At 36.1% G+C, this 16778-nt stretch overlaps 1 pseudogene; it reads right to left on the bottom strand.

Moving 5' to 3' along the window:
• Positions 1–709: 709 nt before the first annotated feature.
• On the bottom strand, positions 710–2160 carry LOC127236592 (4-trimethylaminobutyraldehyde dehydrogenase-like; annotated as a pseudogene).
• Positions 2161–16778: the final 14618 nt, after the last annotated feature.

Here is a 16778-nt window from a genome sequence, read left to right as displayed (position 1 = left end):
ACACACTGAGCTGTCTTGCTAGCCAATAACACCATAGCTTTTTAAAAATACCAATGAATGACTTTTTCCAAAAGTAATAAGACATTTCTGGCTAGGCACTGGTGGTGCACGCCTTCAATCTCAGCACTTGGGAGGCAGAGGCAGGTAGATCTTTGAGTTCGAAGCCAGCCTGATCTACAGAGCTAGTTCCAGGACAGGCTCCAAAGCTACAGAGAAACCCTATCATGATAAACCAAACCAAACCAAACCAACGAAACAAACAAACAAAACCCAAACACTTTCTCTCTCAGGAAAAAAAAAAACTTTAAGAAAATTTTAATGGTTTAACTGTCAATGAACAAAGAGAATATGTCTACTGATTCATCGGGAACCCAAGAAGGTATCTGTAGAGTGACCTAGAAAGTTGCCATTGTTGGTGAGATAGATGTGTTGGAGCAGAGCTGTGGCCAGGCTGTTTTGAATAGTGTCTTGCTTGGGGTTTATGGATCATGGGCACTTTCGGGAAGAACAAATTCCCTGGCTAGTGTCTGGAAGGCACTTGTGCACATTTTCAACTGAGAAGGGGGAGGGCAAGATGGAAGACAATACTGACCCATTCTCTCATCCTGAGTGACCCAAAGCATGGATGTAAGTAGCTAATCAGTCATACTGCTGTAAAGGCAGTCAGTTCATTCCAAAGCCTGGCCATGTATATGGGATTCACTGGCTTTCAAACCACGTCACCCATCTTCACATACACAGTCTTTAGCTGTGAGTAGTACTCAATTGTTACCCAGCCGTTCTCTCTGCCAAATCCTGAAGTCTTATATCCACCAAAAGGTAACCCCGCCGGACTGAGATTGTAGTTGTTAATGTAGCACGTTCCTACCTGAATCTCAGCTGCTACTCTGTGAGCCCGCTGGATATCACTGGTAAAGACACCAGCTGCTAGTCCAAAACTGGTATCATTGGCCTGCACCAGAATCTCAGCTTCAGTTTCAAACGATAAAATGGACATAACTGGTCCAAAGATCTCTTATTTCACACAGGTCATGTCATCTCTGCAATTAGTTAAAATGCAAGGTGTCATGTAATATCCACATTTTAATTTAGGATCCGTCGGAACATACAGATCTCCACCATAGAGCACGGTAGAACCCTGCTGCTTTACTAATTTTATAAACCTGTTCGAGATACGGACTATTGAAGAGTGGCCCCATCCTTTTATCTTCCAGAAGGTGGTCTCAGATTCTTATCTTTTTAGTCTGCTTCATAACTTCTGTAAATTTATCAACCATTTCCTTTTGCACAAACACTCCGGTACCATTACAGCAAACCTGGCCTTGTGAGAGGAAGTTAGCCAACAACGCCCCCTTCACAGTGTTCCCTAGGTCACAGTCTGAGAAGATGATAAGAGGAGATTTGCCTCCAAATTGACGCTGACATCTCCATGATCTTCATGCCAGTAGGCACACTTCTAGTGAAGGAGGCTTTGGCCACATCAGGATGCTGACAGAGAAACTGGCCTGTAGCAGCCCCACCTTGCGCCACATTGAAGAGCCCAGGAGGCATGCCAGCTTTGGTGTAGATCTCAGCCAGGAACAAAGCAGACACAGGTGTGAGGGCTTAAAGATCATGGCATTACCACATGCCAAAGAAGGAGCAGACTTCCAACAGGCAATGTGGAAAGGGCAGTTCCATGCTCCTATCCCCTCCACCCCTCCAAGTGGCTCTCTTCTGGTGCAGCCAAAGGACCCACCTGGGAGTTGGACATGCTCTCCTGCCATGGATGCAGCCAGTCCTGCATAGTAGTATTCTAGGCACTGCCAGGAAGTGTCAACAGCCAGGCGGGCCTCAAATATGGACTTTCCGTTGTTGATTGGCTCAATGGTGGCAATTGCATCCTTCCTTCTGCTCCTTTATCATCCGGACAGCCTCTAAAAGGACTCCGCAGCCCTCCATGCCAGATTTCTTACTCCAGACTTTATAGGCAGCCTTTGCATTTTTAACAGCCAAACTTACTTCTCTTTCTCCTGAACACTATAAAGTAGCTATCACTCAGTCGGTGGCCGGCTCCAATGCTGTCTCCGTGCCTCAGCTTTCCACCGGCTCCACATGGACCCCGCCACAGTAGTTGAGTGGCTCCAACTGGACGAAGGTGCTGGTGCTCATGGCGGAGACCGCTGCAATCCCATCCCAGGAGTGCGAAAGCAGCCCACACCCCACTGCACAGAGAAACATCTGTGGAGTCGGGATTATATTTTCTTAAATCTCATTTTATAGGTATTGTATATGTATGAAGATTTTGGTCTTTTTTACTGTATATCTTCACCAGAAATCCAGAGTTCTCTTTTTAACATCTTTACTCTTATATCCAATTATTCAATACATTATTCAATTCAAGCATAGGCCTGCACCTCCAATGAGCTCACTAAACTATACTCCAGGTACTACAACCTACTTAAGGTCAATGTAATAGTGGACCTGTTGCTGTCCTGGTCTTGCCTATACAGTTCATTCTTCAAATGAACAAGAACGCATAACATAGCAAAATGGCTCTCCTTCACTCCTCTGTTTTCAAGGTTTTTGTTATTGTTTTAATTTAGGAACTAATCTTCAACATGGTCATTGATCTATTTCATTATTCCTCTGAGTCTCTCCCTCCTCTCCAGAGTCTGTGCCCTTGTCAATTTGAGACATGAACGCCGGGCCATATTTCTCTCTCTGTCTGTCCTTACCTATGTCTGCCTTTCTCTCACACACCCTCCTTACATATTGTTACTTATATCTCTATAATTTGCAATGTTTTCTTCCATTATGAACAAGGAACTCCTTCATCCAATACTTCTTTCTTCAACTGTTTTCCATCACATTTCAGCTGTTACCCATACAAGGAGTTTTTCTTGGTCTGATTATGAGGTGTTTCCTATGGTACTTTAGCATATTGTCTGGATTCCAGTGTGTTATCCATTGTCTATAGAACATTTTATCCACATTAAACCCCAAGATTATAAGCTTTTAGGAGATAATTGTTTTTTTTTTTCTCTCATTTCATTTTAACTTATGGCACAATACCTGGCAGAAAGCAGATGTGCACTACAGAAATGATAAACATCAACCAAACACTGTAAAAATGTATTTAAAAATATGCAGTATATTCATAAAAACAAATATTGTCAAATGTGAATAATCTCATATAATGAGTTTTGGGTGGATATAATTGACTATTTGATGAATTTCCTTCTTTCTTTTTGTGTGTTTGAGGAAGCTACAACTTACAATTGCTTACAAAAACAGCCAATAAATACTCTTTCTTCACATTGATTTTTTTTTGTCATGGGGGGTATATAGTTTGCTTTTATTGTTTCTTTGTTTTATTAGAAAAAAATTATCTCCTAAGCTAGACTAAAGAATATCTTGTTATTTTGTTTTAAATCTTTATACTAATGCAAAAGTATAGGGGAAGATGCATATATACTTGCTGAAAAGAATAAATTGTTGCCTTGAGATACATTTAAAAATTAACAATATTGAAATATTATTGCCACATAAAATATTTAAATGATAATTAAATATTAAATGTGAATTATAAATTTAAAATTCAGTCACAAAATATGAAGAAAAGGAAAATCTATCAGGACCATTTCAGGAAACTGTAACAAAGATGATAAATATACTCTATGACTTTTTTCAAGCTGCAGGGTGTTCAGGAATGAATATCAGTTAGAAGAAGATTATAATAAATATTTAGATGCACAGAATTAGGAAAAACTGGGATAGATTTCTCCCTATAAAGGCATCCATCTTTTCTTTCACTAAGGAAGAAAGTAGACAAGGCCACTTTCTTTCTTTCTTAATGGTTCCTAGTTACAATTTAAGGTTTACCTTACAGAAGTGCTATCATTGGACTGACCAGACCTCCTGAACATGTGTCTCAGTTAGAAGGCCTGGGCAGTCTAAGGGACCTCTGACAGTGGAACCAGGCTGTATCCTTGCTGCACAAAAGAACGTTGGGAGCACATTGCCCATGGAGGGAAATTCCCTTAACCTAGAGGCAGGAGAGAGGGCCTAGTTCCTACTCCAAATGACTTGACAGATTTTGTTGACCCCTCCTGGAAAGCATCACCCTCCCTGTGGAGTGGGGGCAGAGAATGGGATGAGAGGGAAAGAGAGAGGGAATGAGGGAGGGAGGAAGGAAGAGAGGAAAGGAGGGAACTGGAATTGATTAGTAAGCTAAGAAAAATAAATAAATAAAGCAGAACACAAAATTAAAAAATAAAAGATAATTACTGGTGCCTTTGTAAAGAGTGGGTAAGTATCAGAAGAACATATTGTTCAGAAATGTGCTCTTCATTTGTGTAGTTTTATCTCTTTCTCACTAAAAGACAAATAATGATAGGAAGAAGAAAAGAGCATATTATTGTGGTAGTTATGTTTTTAGCTATCCCTTGAAATATTCTCATCAATATTTATTATATTCAGTTTTTCATATATTAAATGCATTAGTTTGTATGCATCCTTTTTAGTGGTGTTTTTCTCTTCATTTAAGTAAACTTAAACCTAAGTAGAGTTTCATGCTTTATAGTTTCTTCTAATCTCTTTCATCACAGGTCATTATTTTCCAAAGTATGTGAAAGAAATATAATGGACCTGGTCATTTCTAGCCTATAACCATAAAAATACACTTAAATGCCACAACTCCCATAAAATCTTTCAAATGTCACTTAGCCAAGAAATAATCTCTGCTGATTGGCTTTTAAGTTTGCAACTAAATGTTGAAACACGTGTATATGCATTCAGTATACATTAACTAAGTTATAAAATGTACTATATCTGTTCACTTTATTTATAGAGAAAGGATATCAAGTCATTTATACTGTCATTTTAATCTGATCATCAGGAATTAGCTAAAAATTTAAGAGTAAGCTTTATGACATAATTGAAATCTGTTCAAACAAAAATCAATAAAACTCTACTCCTACCTTACTCAATTATTTGCCTTTGAAAATAAATAAGTTAATATTTAACAAAAGAGAATTGTGACATTGAGTTGGTGAGGAATTAATTATTGATAGTAACTTAAATTTGCAAAAAAAAGAAAGAAAAAAGAAAAAAACCTTAATAAAACAAATTGATTGATGAAAATAATATTACCGTATTTCTTTAAATTATTTTTACATTGTCAATTAAGTAATAATACATTAGTATTCCCTTACTGATACATGTAAGGAATCGATGATTCCTTACATGTATTCTTATCTTCCTAAATGCTCTCTATGTACTATAATTTTCATAGCATGAGGTATGGATGAAAAACCCAAGGATCTCTAATTTTTCTTCTTCTGCCTTAATTGTAGACCTCATCTTTGGAAGGGCATTGTCTTTTCTTTATTTAAGTAAATAAAATTCACCAGTTCTCTTAAGGAAGCATTCTCGTGTTTGCTTCTTTCTAACAAGCTATATTACCATCATCACTAGACTCAGGTTTGGGCAAATTAATTAAATTACCATTTGCATGGCCCCAGCCAGTGAAGTATATTCATGTCAACCTGACAACTGAGGTAGTAATCAAGAATCAAGACAGAGGGGCTTGAAAGACATTTCAGTGGTTTAGAAAACTTGTTACTCTTGCAGAGGATCCAAATTTGACTCCCAACACCTATTTTGTTTAGTTTGATTCAATTACCTCATATTTTTTGTGTCTTTAAATTGCTTTTAGTCTGGCATGGATGTTCATGCCATTGTTCCTAGATATTAAGGATCATGAGTTGAAAAGGTCACATAGCATATGAGTTTCATGGCTGCCTGAGAAACACAACAATACTTCTTTAAAAGAATAATTGAATTTACCACAACACAGCACTTATCTTCCTTTTCATTTTATCAGATATAAGTAACTTCCTTGGCCCTGATTCCATTGCAAACATGCATATTAACCTTGTGTAAATTATTTTTCATGAATAGCAGCATTGATAGTAACAACATTGTACATTTTGAAACATGATTCTGTTTTACAAACAAAATGGGCAAAAAAATAAACTATACTTTAGACACTCATATATATTAAGATTGCTCCGTGGAGATATTTTAAAAAGCAGATATATACCCAGCTTCCTCTTTTAAAATCACAGTGGAGCAGGACTATTTAACAAATATCACCTGAAACTTTTGCAATAGTGGTCACAATTATCTCCCAGTATTCAGAATACTCAAAAGTTTGTAGTTATGCTGAAACCCATTTATGTTTTAAAAGTATAAGAAAATAATTTAATTAGTACACATCAATGTGGCATATGTGAATCTACCTTACTGCTTAGCATTATGAATCTAAAGGAGAAAGCCATTCTGTCATAACAGTTATGAAGACAACTGGAAGAAATCCAAGGAAAAGTTGGTTACCCTCTGGAAACAGTAAAACGGATGAAATAAATCTTTGTCTTAACAACTCCAGTCAATCCTAATTTCACAGTTATACTTAGCTAGGATTTACTCCTTGCTTTTCAACATAAATGTCCTCATGAATATATAACTGTCCTATGAAAGGGTGATACCATGACATGAAAGGTCACTGATAACCGTTAATGAACATTATTGAAACACTGACTGTCTTCAGTAACTGATAAGGAAAACATCTAAGTACTTGATCTTGCCAAAATTTAATTTTTATGTAAGGTTATAAATTATCTGTTGAAGACACAACTTGATCTAAAGCAAATAAGACATAAGATAATTTAAAGTTGATATCAACTATTCATTGATACTCTAAAGTCTATTCCCTTGGAAACTGGAGTTGAAGTTGGTTGTGAGCTGTCTGATGTGGGTGCTAGGAATTAAACTTAGGTCCATTCCAAGAGCAGTATGTGCTCTTAATAGATGAGCCATCTTTGGGTAAAATATATAACTTAGAATCTGTTATATTGATTGCGTCTGGAGAGATGGCTCAGCATTTAAAAAACCTATGTACTTGCAAAGGAAATCACGTTTGGTAGAGCACTCATATAGGGTGTCTCACAACTACCTATAACTACTGTTCTAGGGCATATAACACCATATTCTGTTAATATATATGCTCACACATATGTAGTGCACTTATATACCTCCAAATTCCACAATAAGCAGAATTAATAAGAAAATCAAATGTGGTTCAACTCTTCTGGTTGAATGACAATCAGCATACTACTATCTGTTGGTTTATCTTCTTAATATCAAAGGGTTGGAATAAATTGCAGAGAAATAAAGTGATTGAATGTGTAAATATAGACCAACATAAATACTATAATAATAACCACTTTAGTCTGTGGGACTAAAGTTGTTTTAGTTAATAGATGATAAGTTATACATGTAATTGAAATAATAACAATAATTACAATATTAATAATTCTTATGAATGTTTGATAGCTCAGATGACCAAACTAATTATTGGCTAATACTTGTGTCCCAGAAAAAAAGTACAATTAATTGATTTGTTTTACATAGTTACATAAATTTCAAATTTAGTGAATTACTATTTTGAGAAATATTGAGTATTTGATACTGTTTTTCAAAATCATGCGCATATGATACAGTAAAATAAATGATAATAACAGTTAATTTGTCTTGGATGGATAATGTTTCACTTGGTTAACCTATTGGAAGACAAATAATACCCACATTTTTAGTTTAATGAATTTGTAAATTTAAGAGTGACTGAGTATGTATTTCATTTCCACAAATGATTCTGAAAATTTGCAAACAGGTTTAACTATGGTGCCTATGTGAGAGTGAATGAATCCCCTAATCTTCACATGAATCTTAAACAAGCAACAGACACATGAGAGCTCTAAATCCACAAGTACTGATTGTCTATTCACACTGCCAACAAACCAGATGGCATTCAAACATTTAAAAAGGGAGAGCATTTTCAATATCCATATAACACCTGCTTGCTCTAGTTATTGCATCATGAAAAGAGAGATGAAATAAAGGATGCTGTTCAACATGTATAATGTATAAGTTTTATGATTAAACAAACGATATATGTGCATCCTATTGTATTATTCTACTGCCCAATGTGCTTGTTATAGTATATTGCTATTAAATGACATGGCACAAACATTTAAATTCACACAGGAAACAAGCACTCATTTTAAAATTATTACTTTAAACAAATAAAAGAGAAATTGTATGTGCTAACTTAGTACTATGCAATATATATTGTATTCACAATATTTCAATGGTTTTTATATAATTAGTTGCTCTAAAAAATTTATTAATTTTGAAGTTAGGTACACATAGTTCCATAAGGGTTCTTAATGAATGCCACTTTCTTTTCATCTACATGTTAAAGTGTATATGTTGGCATAATAAATACTTTTCATCCATATGTTCATGAGAGACAATTGCTAAATATTTTTTTGGTATTCTTCAAAATGGACTGCTTCTGGATATATAGTTTTTGTATCTGTGTATAAGTTACATGAAATTGGGTTTCTTTTAAGTTTATTAATTAATCTGAACAATAGAGGAGAAAAAAGTAAACAAGTGAGAGATTTACAAAGGCAAACAGCATCACAGGTAAAAATTTTATAACAAAATTTCACATAGAATAAATGAAATCAGAAGAAAGCACTGTGCTTTTCCAAGCATTGTTTATACACAGTTGTAATGATGTGTATCACCCATGCAATGACAAGAACAAAGTTATCTGCAATGCTTTTACATATATGTAGCCCACCACTGTGTGAGTTCAATGTGAATTTTAGAGTAATTTCAACATAGTTTTTATGGTTTAATATAATTTGCACACATTAAAATGCTATTAAATTGTTACACTTGGTTAATAATACTTATAGACTATTGAAAGTGGATATTATTAAACAGCACAAAATCCTTACTGTCTTTAAGCTTTGTCCTAAGAAACAATGTAAAAAATGGATGAGCAGCTATAGAAAGTGTGATATCTGAATATTTTGTTTCCTTTCCGTATATGTATTTTGAGTACACAGTAATAAAAATAAGAAATAAAGAGACTAAATTAACAAGAAAGAACTGACATCTTTTTTGTTTGTCTTTCTAACTGTCCACAGCTCATTCATCAGGTGACTGACAGAGTACATTGCTTCTTGTGTCTTAGCATTTCAACATGTACAATATCCAAGTCACCCAGATATCATTTGTGTGTCCTTCAACATTAAAAACATTCAAATCAATATGAACTAGAAGTTACTAGCAAGGAAAGTATCAGATATTATTTTTTTCTAAAAAAATGAAGTGTTCAGTTACTTTAAATTAATGAAATTTTTGAAAAACTTACAAGTTAGAGGGCTAGAGAGATGGCTTGATGGTTGAGGTCATTGGCTGTTCTTTCAGAGAACCTAGGTATAATTCCCAGCATTCATATTATAGCATATAACTATCATCTGTTACTCCTGTACTACAGGGTCTGACCTCTTCTTTTTAACACCATGGTCACCAAGCACACATCTGGATCTATTTTCATTCTTCTACATGTTGACAGCCAGCTATACCAGCACTGTTTGTTGAATAGGTTTTCTTTTTTTTTTTTTTTTCATTTTATATTTTTAGCTTCTTTGTCAAAAATTAGATGTTCATAGGTGTGTGGGTTGATATCAGGGTCTTTGATTCGATTCCATTGGTGTACCTGTCTGTTTTTGTGTCAATGTCAAGCTCTTTTCATTCAAAGCTCTATAGTAGGCTGTGAAGTCAGGGGTGGTGATGCCCACAGATGATCCTTTATTGTACAAGGTTGTTTTGGCTATCCTGAGTTTTTTGTTTGTTTGGTTTTTTTTTGTTTTGTTTTTCCATGTGAAGTTGAGTATTATTCTTTCAAGGTCTGTGAAGAATTGTGATGTGATTTTGATGGGGACTGCATTGAATCTGTAGATTACTTTTGGTAGGATTGTCATTTTTACAATGTTGATCCTACCTATCCAAGAGCATGGGAAATTTTTCCATTTTCTGATATCTTCCTTAATTTCTTTCGTTTAAGACAAAAACAGCTTCCTACAGTATTTGAAAATATCTTTACCAATGCCACATCTGACAGAGGGTTGATCTCCAAAATATGCAAGAAATCCAATTAAAAAAATGGGGTACAGAGCTAAATAGAGAATTCTCAACAGAACAATCTCAAATGGCAGAAAGACATTCAAGGAAATGCTCAACATCCTTAGTCATCAGAGAAATACATCAAAACCACTTTGAGATTCCATCTTACAATGAACAGAATGGCTAAGATAAAAAACACCAATGACAGCTAATGCTGGAGAGGATGTGAAGAAAGGGGAACACTCCACCATTGCTGGTCTAGTGCAAACTGGTATAGCCGCTATGAAAATCAGTATGTCAATTTCTCAGAAAATTGGTGATAAATCTAACTCAAGACCCTGCAATATCACTGTTGGACATACACCCAAAGGAGGCACATTCACAAGGACATTTGCTCAACTATGTTCATAGCAACATTATTTGTAATAGCAAGATCTTGCAAACAATGTAGTCACCCCTCAACTGAAGAATGGATAAAGAAATTGTGGTATATTTACTCAATGGAGTACCACTCAGCAGTAAGAAACAATGACATCCTAAAACTCACCAGCCACATGACAGAACTAGAAAAAAAGAAAAACGATTCTGAGTGAGGTCACCCAAAACTAGAAAGACAAATACAGTATGTACTCACTCAGAAGTGGATACCAGACATAGAACAAAAGATACCCAGCCTACAATCCACAACCCCAGAGAATCTAGAACCATCTTCCAGAAACAACAAATATAAGCAAATGCACTAATCCACAACTAACCAATGTGCCAATCTCCTAGAGTACAATCAAAGTGAGAGAGGAGCGATAATATCAACAAGGGGGTCAAGACCCTGATGAGGAAACCCACAGAATCAGGTGATCAGAGCTAATGAGAGATCAGTGACTCAGGTTTATCAAATGGGGAACCTGTATAAGACTGAACTAGACACCCTTAATATAGTTGACAATGGTGTGACTGGGACAATATATGAGGCTGTAGGTCCAAGATCTAACTCTAATGCACAAACTGACTTAGTGGAACCCATTTCATATGGAGAGATACCATGCTCAGCCTAACACAAGGGTGTGTGGGGTGGAGAGGTGCCTTGTTCCTGCCTCAATGAGATGATGGGACAGACTTAGTAGACTTCCTAGGGATGGCCTTACCCTCTCTGCGGAGCAGATGGGAGGTGGTGGAGGATTAAGAGGAGAGAAGGGAGGGGGAACTGAGATTGGAATGTAAAAAAAATAAATTAATAAAAAAATGAAATTCACAGGTAAATATATGGAAGAACCAATACTAATCTTGAGTGATATAACCTGGACCCAGAGAGACAAATATGTTATGCACTTACTTACATGAGGGTATTAATTAAATCAATGATAAGCAAGTAACAATCTGTAGAACCACAGAGGTGAGGTATAGAGTAAGGTACTGGGGGACAGATAGATATCCCTAGGAAAGAGAAATAGAACAGATACAAGGCGTATTGGGTTAATTAGAATAAGAGGCTCAAATGGGAAGGTAGAGGGAAGAGGGATAAAAAGCAGAAAATATAAGAAGAGATAATTAAAATTAAGGGATATTTGAGGGGTAACATGGAAACCTAATACCACAGAAGTCTCCAAGATATTTACATATATTGTGATTAAAATAAATCACCAAATACTGGGGCTGGGTGGGGCAAAGCCTTATCTAGATGCCACTTGTAACCAAATGAAGCTGCCATTACCAGGAATGGGATACATCTAGCTGAAATGTTAGCAAAAGTTGTTCCATGAAAATGCTACAAGGAAGTCAGGTTATTGCCAAATTGTAAGTTGCTCTCCACAAACTGACTTAAAGGCACGGAAGATACAGTTCATTGAACATGCAGAAGTTGAACTCTTGCCTAACCAGAGCCTTCACTCAAATTGGCTAGTGTTCATAGTACCAAAAGGTACTTACTCTACATGCTCCCCAAACAGAAAGTTTAACACAAATTCAGGCACAAAAATCTCCAATCTACAGTGGTGTTCTGACTATAAGATATATTCATACAATGGTGGCATAAAGCTACAGGGAGTAACTAACAAATATTCAATTTGGCTTAAGGCCCATTCTATCAGATGGAACCCATACCCATAGTTCCTTGGTTCACAAGGAGCTAAATGAGTCCTAGTGGCATTCTGCTGTACTCATGGACCAGTGCATTCCTCAGCCATCAACAGGGAAGCTTCCTCCTTCAGTAAATGGAAACAAATGTAGAGACACAGAGCCAGGCAATTTGCAGAGTGAGAGCTTTTGAAATAGTAAGTCATAACTGGGATGTCCCCATTACATCCATCCCCTGGGCTCTTAGTGAACACTGCTGAAATGGTAGAAGGAGAGTAAGGGTGAGAGGAGACAAGGGATATGAAGGAATCGAGGCCTTTCAATCAAGCAGGACCACTGTAAACTTTAAATGACGGATGCATCATGCACAGAGCTCACATGTGTCTGCACAAGATGGGGGTCCTAGAACTGAAGGAGAATTAGATACCCCCATCCTTAACTCAGAAGCCATAGCCAATTGGTAGCTACTTGTTTTAAACGATTTCTGATACAGATACCTTGTATGTATAGATAATGCTAATCTCAGTAGCTGTGGATAATTAAGTAAAAAAAAAAAGTTTCAGTGTGGAAACCTTCTCTAGAAGTTATTGGCCGGGAAAGACCTGATAGCCAGGGTTATGGCTATTACTATTGGTTGCCCACAAAACTGGATGCAAGACTATATTCCAGAAGATATCATGCAACTTGGGAATATGGGAAAAGAATGGGGAATATGAGCTGGAAGCATTTTTTCCTGGCTGCTTTTATAATTCTGTAAGTCACTAAGCAGGAGGCAACTGAGTAGAAAACCATCAGTGATTGTTCTCAGCCTTAGACCGTGAATGCTATAACATCAACTTTCCATACAGGAAGAGTTTAGTGGTACACTATTGGAAGGACTCTTTTGGGGAATAATCAATTTGAAGCCCTGTACTCCGGGGGCAGTTCCTGACCATTACTGGGGATATGGTCAAATCTATGGCTTGGGAAGTTATAGTCACTAGGGGTGAACATAGTATCCTGTTTTGTTAGATGAACGTGTGATGGGAGATGTCATTCTGTAAATATGTTTCTCATACTGGTTAATGAAAAATGCACTGTTGGCCAATAGGAAAGCAAGACAGGCATGACTACGAGACAGAGAGGACAGAGGAAGTAGTAAGGAGGAGTCAACATGAAGAGTCTGGAGAGAGCAGAACTGCCGGTCCCTTCTCTCCGGTGAGAAAAAACCAGGTGGAAATACTTAAATTAATAGGAATGGGTTAATTCTTAAGACAGAGCTACCTGATAAGAAATAAGTAACTGGCCAACAGCATTATATCAAATACAGAGTCTTGGTGTGTTAATTGGGGCTGGCACGGCGGCGGGACAAGACCAGTGGTGGGCAGGAAAAAAAACATACTCCTTACAAACATGTTGTAAGATTGACTCTTAAAAGTTGTTTATAGTCACGGAACTCATCCAAAGACACATGCATAGTCAAAGTACCAAGACTAAGACTCTTGGGCCTAAGCACTAAAAAGAACTTGAATATCATCCATTCCAAGTGCTAAGAAGCACAGAAAAAATGGTTAGGAAAAAACAGTAGAATAATAGGAAAAGGGGCTGTGGAATTTTCTCAGTTGGGAAGATATGGTTGTGGGCATTAACCTTTATCAAGCTGATTAATACATTAAAAATGTGCATAAGGACACTGATTGCAACTATGATTTGTCTAAACTTGGAAGCCAAAATAGAATTCAGTGAGACCTTTCTTCCTAAATACATTTGAAAACCACACCATAGGGATCCAAGTGCTGAGAATAACATCCTTTCATAAAGTCAGGAAAAACTGATCATTTTGTGATTTTACATAAACATGGTTTAAGCTTTATCACCCATATTAAATGTTTCACTTGTAAAGCATGACTCAGGTTAGGACCTTCCAAAGATTGTGGTCACTTGGCATAGATTATGCTGATCCTTCACAGTGCAGTGTGGGAGTGCCTGTGAAAATGTGCTTCCCAAGACAATCCCACATATGGCCACATCAAATCAGCTGTGAAAACTCTAGAGACAGGTACCTCTCCCTTAAGTGAAGTTTATTTACCTTGCGGTGGTGGAAAAGTCCTGTGCTCATCTCTGGGGAGTGCACCAAAAAAGGAAGCAGGCATTTTTTTTTTATTCTGAATTCTATCAGTTTCATGCTTTAAGGTCAGCTTAAGCGGTCTATGAATAACAGTCCCCAGGAAGAAATGTATATAAAGGTGGGCTTAGATTATTCTGAGAGATACTAGCAATACACCCTTCAGCTTTATGATCACTTGTGGAGGAAATGGGTTTGTGTGTATACAGAATGATTCTGCACATGCATCATACATATTTTTTTTTTTTACAGTTGTTGATTCAGTGCAGAAATCAGTCTGACCACAAGGGTGCTTGAGATAGTCACTTTTTTTTATGCTTGTTGCACATCATTACCGCATTCAGCAGAGACATATTTGTAGTATTTTAGCATTCTCCATAGTGAAATAAGCAGACTCTATGCAACATCTGACAAAATGCACAGGATTTTAAATGTGTACACACAGGTGAGTACATTTAAGTGAACACATTTCTGTCTTTAGGAGCTTTTTGTATAATGTATAATTAAAGTACATGTGCCATAAAATTAAGTCAAAACAGACGTTATATGCTTGAAGAAAGATAATTTTGTTTAGATCACGAAATTGACCTCTGTATGAATTTTTCTTTCAATATACACTAGTTACAATTATACATTCAGGATTTGATTAGTAAATGAAAAAGTCTTGCTACAAACATTGAAATATATAGCTAGCAATAATTTATAGAAGTTTGAATGAGTTATCTTAAAGCAAACCGTGAAGTATATAAATAATGGACACTCTTACATAGTAAATATTTTAAAAATTTAGATGATAAAATTGCCACAATTTTAGATTCTATGATAGAAACATAGTTGATCAATGCTTGTAAATGGACATAAAATTTATGCTTAATAATTGTCTACTGAACATAGAATGGACACACACACAATTGAATACTTTTTCTTTGGTCTCAATTATTGCAATCACAAAGGCAAATATGAAATACAAAATATAAATATTTATCTTGAAATGGCATAATTACTCAAACATATTCATCTTTAACATTTTATCATGAAAAGTTATTAGTAGAACTGTCATTAATTAACATATATACTCATAAAGCATTAGTGACTTTTTTAAAAAGTGTTTTAAAAAGTGTTAACAATAGAGACTAACACTGAAGCTCTTACATTTACCTCCTGCATCTAAGGGAGAATTAACAGTTTGTTAGAATTATCAGAAAGCTTAATTAGCGTCATCTTCAATAAGAAATAGATTGTGTCCTTGCATATGAATCTCAGTGTTGACTGAAGCCTAAATGGTGTCCTTTTATACTCACTCCAGTAGTATAACTAAGTGCTTATTGTTACAAACAAAGGGTGTTCTGATGTTTGTTGTAACTTTGCTGAAAATGTGAACTTCATAAGGGTAAGGAAGGGCACTTAGCAGACTTACTAAAGGTTCTGCAATGACTTTTACAGAATTTCAATGCAGAAGTCCTCAGGGAGAGGTATAGAAGTAGAGTGCTTACTTCTGAATCCTAAGGCTAGGTATATATAGGATGATTTATTAGAAAGCATTACATAAACTAATTGAATTATTCTTCCCCTGGGATGAAAGGGAGAGTTTTCAGACTGCCAAGAGTTCTGTATCTAGAGTTTGCAAGCATTTTCTTCTAAGTTAATTAGAAGGCTTAATGGGAAATACCAAAGCAATTTCTTTATAGAGAAAATCAAATTGTCATTTAATGTTTTCTATTTTACCAGGTACAAAAATAAAGGAAGATGCCTTTTCTTTTGCCCCCACTGCATTCTGATACTCCATGTAATATAATAACGTGCTCCACAGGAATGCTCACTAGTGGAGTTTTAGAAAATGAAAATAGCAAAAGCCTGGGGTGTTTAAAGAAAGAATTTGCCTCAGGGAGCAAGGCTACTGACTAAGTAATATTAAGACTGGACTAGACTGCAGGACTGTTTTTCTTTAGTGTGTCCGCAGACATGATGACCATAACTGTACAGGGAAGGCTTAGAGTAGCAGACCTCCATCACGGAATGCCTGGTCTCAGGATTAAGAGCTTGAGAAATGAATGTGAAAGTAAAGTCATGTCATATACAGCTGTTTCCTCTCTGGAAGGTATTGTTTAAGTTTGTTTCGTTAACCTTCAACTCTTCCAAAATAATAAACTGCTTTCTGAAGTGATTTTTATTAGGCTTTATCTCACAGCATAGTGGGATTTATTTTTTTGTATTGGTATTGATGAGCAGTTCAGAACTTTTCTTGAATAAAAGCTCAGAGAAGAAACATGTTGAAATATATACATACATACATACATACATATATGTGTGTGTGTGTGTGTAGTAGTAGATATGTATATGTTATATATGCATATAATTAAAGAAAAGATACCATGAATTTTAAAGGTAGTCAGAGGGTCATGTAGGAGCTAGAGGGGAGAAGGTAAGTTGTTGAAATGCTATAAATACAATATTCATTTGTGAAATTCTCAATATATTAAACAAGAGAACAGAAACCATGTCTGTCAATGTAGATTGATTGCAATAATAAATTACATAACAAAGCACAGTACTCAATGAGTGGGTATAATGGACAATA

The sequence above is a fragment of the Phodopus roborovskii genome, unplaced genomic scaffold, assembly GCF_943737965.1.
Source record: "Phodopus roborovskii unplaced genomic scaffold, PHOROB, whole genome shotgun sequence".
Classification (NCBI taxonomy): Eukaryota; Metazoa; Chordata; class Mammalia; order Rodentia; family Cricetidae; genus Phodopus; species Phodopus roborovskii.
Note: the sequence above shows the minus strand (reverse complement) of the source record. Positions and strands in the feature narration are given on the sequence as shown.